The sequence below is a fragment of the Onychomys torridus genome, chromosome 12, assembly GCF_903995425.1.
Source record: "Onychomys torridus chromosome 12, mOncTor1.1, whole genome shotgun sequence".
NCBI lineage: Eukaryota > Metazoa > Chordata > Mammalia > Rodentia > Cricetidae > Onychomys > Onychomys torridus.
Window position 1 is genome coordinate 59714664 of NC_050454.1, and position 8126 is coordinate 59722789.

Sequence of the window (8126 nt, forward strand, 5' to 3'; positions counted from 1 at the left end):
CCACATTACATATTCACTTTAGTAGCCAATAATACTGTATTTACTAGAAAACTGGGTAACAAGCACAGTTTTAAGGTAATTTAATTCAAAATATAAGTATTTTAAAAGTATGTAGTTTTATGTCACAAACAGTTAAACTAAAAAAATTAGAATTGTGTGTGGATAACTATCTTTGGCTCATACAAGGAATCTAAATTATGTGTATGTTATCTAGGAAAAAAGTCAGTTAAATGTCAAATGTTCAGGGTATATTATGATTAAAAATTATAAATATATTCTTGTATTTAAATTAACATTTGTTGGAAAAGACAGAAATCATATTTTATTCATCATAATCATTATGACACTCCTTTTTGTGATCTTTTAACCCTTCCCTCCCTCTCTCCCAATATTTGATGCATTCTTATCATTCTCAATTACAAAAGTAGTTTGAGAAAAATAATTTTACCAAATATTTTTCATGAAAATTTGCCTTCTGTTTTTCATGAAAGTGGAAAATTATTTGTAAACCTATTGACAGCCCATAATGATAGAGCCAATTCCTATAATGGATGATAGCAATGATAAGAACAAGGAAAATGTAACCAGCATAGAACAAACATTACCCTAAATAAGCTTTAATGATATTCTCTAAATTATGTTTATGTATTTTATATTCATACTTTTTACATGTGCCTTTATTCATATGATATGAATATGATATCCTGAAAGGGATTCATAAATGTTATGGGTATGTATGAAAGAAAGGTACATAGGAGAGAGAGAATATGAGATGAATGAATATCAGGGTTATATGTAAGTTTCCCTAAGGAATAATGTGAATCTCATCCTGTGACATTGTTCTGTTCAATCCAACCTCATTGACCATTTTAATCTATGTATATTTTATACCATGTCTGAGATATTTGATTTCTACTAATTTGTTGCATTTATGTGTTTGTGTGTGTGTGTGTGTGTGTGTGTATTTATGTGTTTGTGTAGGTGTGTGTGTGCCTGTGTTTGTATAGGTATGTGTTTGTGTAGGATGTGTTTGTGTAGGCGTGTGCTTGTGTGTGTGTGTGTGTGTGTGTGTGTGTGTGTGTGTGTGTGTGATAGAGAGACATAACCAAAGGTACTGAGAATTCTAGGCTGATACTCTCCCAAAGAACTGAATCTTATCTTATTTTATATATTTTAGTGTAGTTTTAAATACACTTTCTTAATTGGCTATACATTTACTGTCAGCCGATTCTTTGATTTCTTTGTCAAATAAATAATTATACTCTTGAAAGGAGATTATAGTTGTATATATTATAGAATAAGTAAAGTCTACTTAGGTTTATTGAGGAGTGTGAATTTTAAAACAACTGTAACACTTATTTTTCATAAGAAAATTTGTTACTTTATATATTTCCTCCTGAAATTTAAGTTAACTCATTATTCTGTCTTCATTCAAATATCTTGCCTGCTCAGATAGTTTCCGCATAAAAATTGACAATATCAGTAGTGAGAGGTCATGAAGAATCCATATAAAATCCTAATATCCGTGCAAGACAGGAGTCTAGTGAGCAGGTGGTAAGATATAACTGTGAAATGTGCATCGTAAACTCATTATGAACATCTGGGAGGAGATTTAAGAAAATATATCAGATAAACAAAAACAAGCCAGACCATCAGGTATATCAAAGGCTTATTGTGAGATTTCTGATTTGTATAAAAAAATTTCCCTTGAGCAAATATATTATACTGTGAAACAATTTTAATTTCATTTATCATGAACTCAGTAAATATGATTAATATATATTAATTTAAAGCATTTAAGATTGCATTTATTTATATTTTTAGAATTGATATATATGTTTTAATAAATTTTTTCAAAAATATTAAAGTTACTCAAATTTGTATTTTGTACAAATTCAAAAGATATTCCACTTTGTGGCTAATCACTTTGGTTAATGTTTATGTATTGTTTTAAAATAGGCAATAAAATAGCAATTAATTCAAATGATCAATAGTATTGATTTAAACACAAGCAGAAAAATATGGAATATTACACTGGACTTCACTGAAAATGAAACTGGAAGCGTTGTATTCTTGTCACATTCTGGTCATTAACTGTGATTTTAATTATGTTTTCTCTGTTTAAAGTAAAAGATTGCTTAAATTTATATTACCCGTTTCCAATTTTGTGCCATTTTTAAGACATCTGCCTAAACATACATATTATAAATCACGTTATTTTCCCCTGTACTCACTTATTACTTACCATGCTCCCTCACTTTCTTTCAAACTTATGGTTTCTTTTTTATTACTGTATATGCATATATACCCATTTTATGAATAAAATATCACATTGTGTAAGCACATAAGAAATTCAGACATAAGTCTGCATTTCTTGAGCAAACTCTTTCCTTTACTCATTTTAGAGTACAATATAATGTACCCTAAAGAATAGCTTTCTATTTTAGCATTTAAATCATATGTATTTAGTGAAATAGATTCACTATTTCACCGCCAACATAAACTGCATAATCTTTCTCATCTCTCTTTTATTCCTCATTGCCCAAATGTAATTGACTAAAATAAAATTAGTTCAGCAGATATTCCTTCAGATTGTTGAAGTCACAAGCATTGATTCTTGACAACATTTTTTATAATAATGAAAGATAAAGATCAGCATCATTAGATTATGGAGGATAGCTGTCTCAGTATTCTTAGAGAACCAAATAAATTGAAAATGGTTATTAAGAATCTCCTCACTACAGTTCCTTGAAACCTCATAGAATATCTATTGCAAACTCCGATGCAAGCCATTACTTTGCTATTAAACAATCTTATCTTAAATGTCTATAGCTTAAGACATTATTTTCTCATTACACACAATGTTTATTTTATGTACTACAATTCAACTGGCTTTCTATCAAAATGAAACATAAATTACAAATTCCATAGACAAAATGTTCACTAAATTAAATGGAAGTAAAACTTGTATGAATGAAAAATAAATGGATAGAACAGGTAACTGTGATAATCTTTGGAAATATTTGTATACCCAAAATGTATAAATTACTAATGTGACTGAGTCAAGAATCAGACAAGAAAGCATGTATATGGATCAACTACTTTAAAATTTCAGTGTGTTTGCTGTAATTACTGGTGAATTATTTCAAGTATTCATTGTCAGCAGGAGGAACCCTCAATTTAATTCAGACACTAAATTGTGAGTAACTAAAACAGAAACATGCAGGAAGAATTGAATTCTTTTATATGCAGGGGCATTGATGTCACATAAAGTAATTTGAAAACCAGTCAGTCTGTGGGTGTTTTTAGTTTGGGTTATTTATTTTATTTTTATTCTTTTTTTTTTTTTTTTTTTTGGTTTTTCGAGAAAGGGTTTCTTTGTAGTTTTGGAGCCTGTCCTGGACTAGCTCTGTAGCCCAGGCTGGCCTCATACTCACAGAGATCCATCTGCCTCTGCCTCCCGAATGCTGTGATTACAGGTGAGTGCCACCACAGCCTGGCGGGTTGTTTATCCTTAAGTCAAAGTGGGAAGCTCAGTATCAAATATATTGTGCAACTATCAAAACAGTCTAAATCTTCAGAATTCTCCAAGAGATGTTGCATGTAAATGGTCTTTGAAACTTAATTAAAAAATGGGAATAAAAGGAGGAGACTAGACAGATCACTCAGTATCTAAGAATGTAGAGTGTCCCTATGTTCCTAAAGAATACCTGAGTTCTGTTCTCAACAACCAAACCCTAGCAAAGAGTTATTTAAACTTGATAGCTATCAAGGGAAGGAGAGTTGGTTCTCTAAGAATACTGTCTCTGTCACCCACCCACATGCCCTGCAGTTCCAGTTGTCTCTCCTGCTGTGGATATTGCTCTGTATAAATAAATTGCTGTTTGGCCAGTGGCCAGGCAGGAAGTATAAGCAGGACAAGCAGAGAAGAGAATTCTGGGAGGTGGAAGGCTGAGAGAGGAGACACTGCCAGCCACTGCCATGAGAAGCAACATGTAAGGACACCTGTAAACCACAAGCCATGTGGCAAAGTATAGACTAACAGTAATGGGCTACATATAAGAGTAAGAGCTAGACAATGCCTGAGCTAATGGCCAAGCAGTTTAAATAATATACGTGTCTGTATGATTATTTTATACGTGGTTTGCGGGACCATGGGGGCTTGGTGGAACCTGGAGAGAAGTTCTAAATCTTCAAATGGTGCCCAGCGTGTTTGAATGAGTTTCCACCTAAAACCTGACAAAAAGATACTAAAACGGAGCTAAAAACAGCTTCCTAGTTGTCTCTCTCAAGTCAGCAGCAGCCTGCCAGTTTGAGCTACTATGGCGGCTTCCTTGTATGTGCATCTGACCTGCAGTGTGGTGGGAATGAGGAATCTACAAGCGGCACTTTACTCTGCTGCATGGTGGATTTAGTCTTTGCTAGTTTGAAGAAAAAGAAATAAAAGGTTTCTGGGCTATGCGCTGCTTTGATAGAACTGCTTCTGATAGTTGATGGTACACATGGCTCCAGACCCAGAGCTGGCTGTAAACTATACCACCGCCATGTTGGGAAGCTGAGGTGGGCGGAGCCAGCAGCCACAGCTGTGTTTCAGTCTTACAAAGATGGATATTACACAGAGAATATGGTTTGTGTTGTCTTTGGAATTTTTAACTACAGAAAACGATTTGATCGTAAAAGCTGTTGAGTTAAACAAATATGTAAATTTTAAAGGTACCTTGACTTCAAAATTTGGATATAAGGATATGTTGCTTTGGAAAAGAGTCTCTGCTTTTGTTTCCACAGAAAGCCATATAACATAGATATAATAGGATGAAAGGGTAGATTAATGAACTTACTTTTAAAGAACAACAACTTGTTTAAAATGTCTTACATTGGTATAGATTTTAGTCTATTGATAGAAACTTAAAGTTAATTTTGTTACACTGTATATATATTTCTACTCTTGGTGGAGATATTATGTTTATGCAACTCATTTAGATTATAATGGATAATTAAGAAATACAGATCTATTAGTCTTCTTTGATAGTTAAACTTATAGTCATGTTAAGTTTTCTAGGTATACATAGATATATTTCAGATAGACAGGTAATCTTCAAAACCTTCAGAGATCTACAGAATATGGCATTTAAAATGTTTTAATAACTTAGGAATTTTTCTTTTTTGCTATGACTATGAGATATGACGGCTCCTGGCAGTACTGATCTACTTCAGAGAAAATATGGGCATTGAAGAAACTGCATATGGAGTTAACTTTCATTGTGGCAAAAGTTAGCTACTGGACAACAAAGTATCCTCGAATCAACTGCTGACAAACAGGACAGACAGGACATGAAACAAAGGACTACCAATTCTTGCCAAAACAAGTGTGGTTGTGGCTTTAACAAAAGGCATCTTCTGAAGCCAGGACAATATGGCACCATCCCTGAAGTGAGTGGCCTTTGCAATCTGTAAAAGGTACCATGCCCTTTTCTTTGAAGGCAACTGAACAGGGAGTGGGCCAATGGCTTCTGGTGTGCAATGGAACAGCAGATGAAACAGTTATTCTTGAAGAATAACTAAGCTCATCCTTCTCAATAGTAGACTGGCATTTAATAGAGGGATGTGGAGAAGAACAGGATGCTGAGATGAAGCCACATATACACAGCCAAGAAAAATGGACAGCTGAATTGAAAAAAAAATCAATAATTTCCAGAATTTAAAATCCTGAATCATGACATGACACTAATGGAATTCAGGTGTTTCTGGTACATGGACTGCTGTCACCAAATGTGAGGTCAAACTGTTGACCTTGTATACATTCTAGTTCACAAATGAGTCTGTCAGATACGCTAAGCCTATAGGCTGAAGATGATGCCCCAACACTGTGGAGAAACCTCAGGTGACTGTCCAGGCAGCTGGCTGTTTCTGTCAACTCACATTTTTTTTTTTTTTTTTTTTGGAAGCTGCTTGCATGCACTTCCTGTTTTTATTTTTTATTGGGTAGTATTATTTCCTTCTTGGGTCTCTGAGGGAGTTGAAGATCAGTTAGTTATAGTTATAATTATCTTTGTTAAGGATTTCAGAAAAACTCACTAAGAGCTGTTAAGTGTATAAATTTGAAAGACGTTATAAGACAGTTCCATTAGCAATATAAATTAGGATAGAAAGTGAATCAGGTTCATTTTGGACTTACCAAAATAGGATAGATAATGGAATTATTTTCTCTGAATTTGTCAAATGCAAATGGACTAGACATTGTTTAGGCATTTATTGTTTGTATATATGGTATATATAGTTATTGTATTTTTTATATAGTTTTTCTTATATTAGTTATAACTTTTTCCTTTTTTTTCTTTTTATTAAAATAGAAAAGGGGAAATATAGTGATATTTTATTTGTATTGAAATGTGATTTTACTTGTATGTTAATAAAGTTGCTTTGAGGTCAAAGCAAGCCAGAGCAGAAGCTGGGAGGTAGTGGGGCACGCCTTTATTCCCAGCACTTGGGAGGCAGAGCTAGGTAGATCTCTGTGTGTTCAAGGACACAGCCAGCATGGCAGACATACCTCTAATCTCAATACCAACCATAGAAGACCTGGAGGTCTGTACAAACAAGCAGTGGTGAGGAGGTCATGTGGCTGGGTTTACAACCAATGAGAAAACAGAACAGAAAGTCTATAAATAGGACACACAGAAGTAGGTCTCTTGTGGAGAGGAAAGACAGCAGAAGCAGTGAAGGGTAAGGTTTTCCGCTCTTGCTTGCTCTGACCTCGTGGTTTTTAACTCTGCAATTGGTTCTGTGTTTCTTATTTAACAAGCCGGTTACATCTACACTCTCCCCATATTTTCTTCCACCATACCTCCTTCCAGACCTGATCCCTCCTGTTCCCTTCTTGCCTGCATGGATCTGTGATAGGTCCTCTGCATATTTGTTATTGTTGTTAGCTTGCTTGGTGTCTTGTGAGACTCCTAAGATTGGGAGCGGGGGTGTCTCTGATTCTGTTTCTGCTCCTAGAATGTTTTTTTCTTGTTGCCTTGTCTAGCCTTGATATGAGGGTTTGTGTCTAGCCTTTTTGAATGTTGTATTGATGTGTTTGGTTGATATTCCTGGGAGGTCTGCTCTTTTCTGAAGGAAAAGGAGAAGGAATAGATCTAGGAAAGAGGGAAGGTTGGGAGAGGCTAAGAAGAGGGGAAAGAGGGAAAATTGAAGTCAGGAATTATTCAAAACAAAACAAAAAGGAATATTGTCCCTTATAGATCAATCATAATCCCATTTTTGTCATTTATTTCTACACAGTCAGGTACTGATTCCAGTGACTAATATTGATACATTTGATATTCTAATTTGAAATCCAATTAATAGTCTAAGGTGATTCTCTCTCCAAGGGCCTGACTAGTGCCCTTTTCAGGAACATAGCAACTTGGAAGAAAACCTGGCATGCCTGAGGTCTCTGGGGAACAAGGGATATTTGTTGCCTTTGCCTGCCTTTGGCTGCCTACATGTATGCCTAGTCAGTCTGGATAGATTTTATCCTCTGACAGCTCTGTCATCTCTCTTGACCTAGGCCAGAGGCATTGATGTGCAGCAGATCTCCCTCATCAATTACAACCTTCCCACCAACAGGAAAACCTGCATCCACAGAATTGGCCTTGGTGGTCCCTTTGGCTGTAAAGGTGTAACTATTAACATGATAACAGAAGACAAAAATACTCATTGAGACATTCTGCAACACCTCCATTGAAAAGATGCCCCTCAATGGTGACCTCATTTGAGGGGCTGTCCTGCTACCTGGCCCTGGCCAGGATTCAGTCCTTGGAGGCTGAGGAGCAGCTGGAGGGGGGAGAGGAGGGAGCCAGGGGATGGACATACTGGTTTTGTTTGTTTGGTTTTTGTTTTCTTTTCTCTTTGAATAAACATCACGTTTTGAGGCAAATAAAAGAAATTCAGTTATTAAGTAACAAAAAGGATGCAGGGTAATTAAGGACATTTTGCTTTAGAGAAAAAATACTCTAACTTTCTCATTCCACTTTTGCTTAAATACCTATAATATCTGTATATGATATTATTGGTTTAAACATATATATAGTTCAACAATTTTCAGTGATGACAAGCACGGTTTCCAGTGTTTTTGTTTTTCAAATTTT

The 8126-nt window shown here is 35.0% G+C and overlaps 1 non-coding gene across 1 annotated transcript; it reads left to right on the forward strand.

Annotated features, from left to right (window-relative positions):
* The first annotated feature begins 7343 nt into the window (after nucleotides 1-7343).
* LOC118594380 lies at nucleotides 7344-7485 on the forward strand. The gene has a single exon (XR_004946369.1). It is a non-coding gene; the product is annotated as a small nucleolar RNA SNORA67 (small nucleolar RNA).
* Nucleotides 7486-8126: the final 641 nt, after the last annotated feature.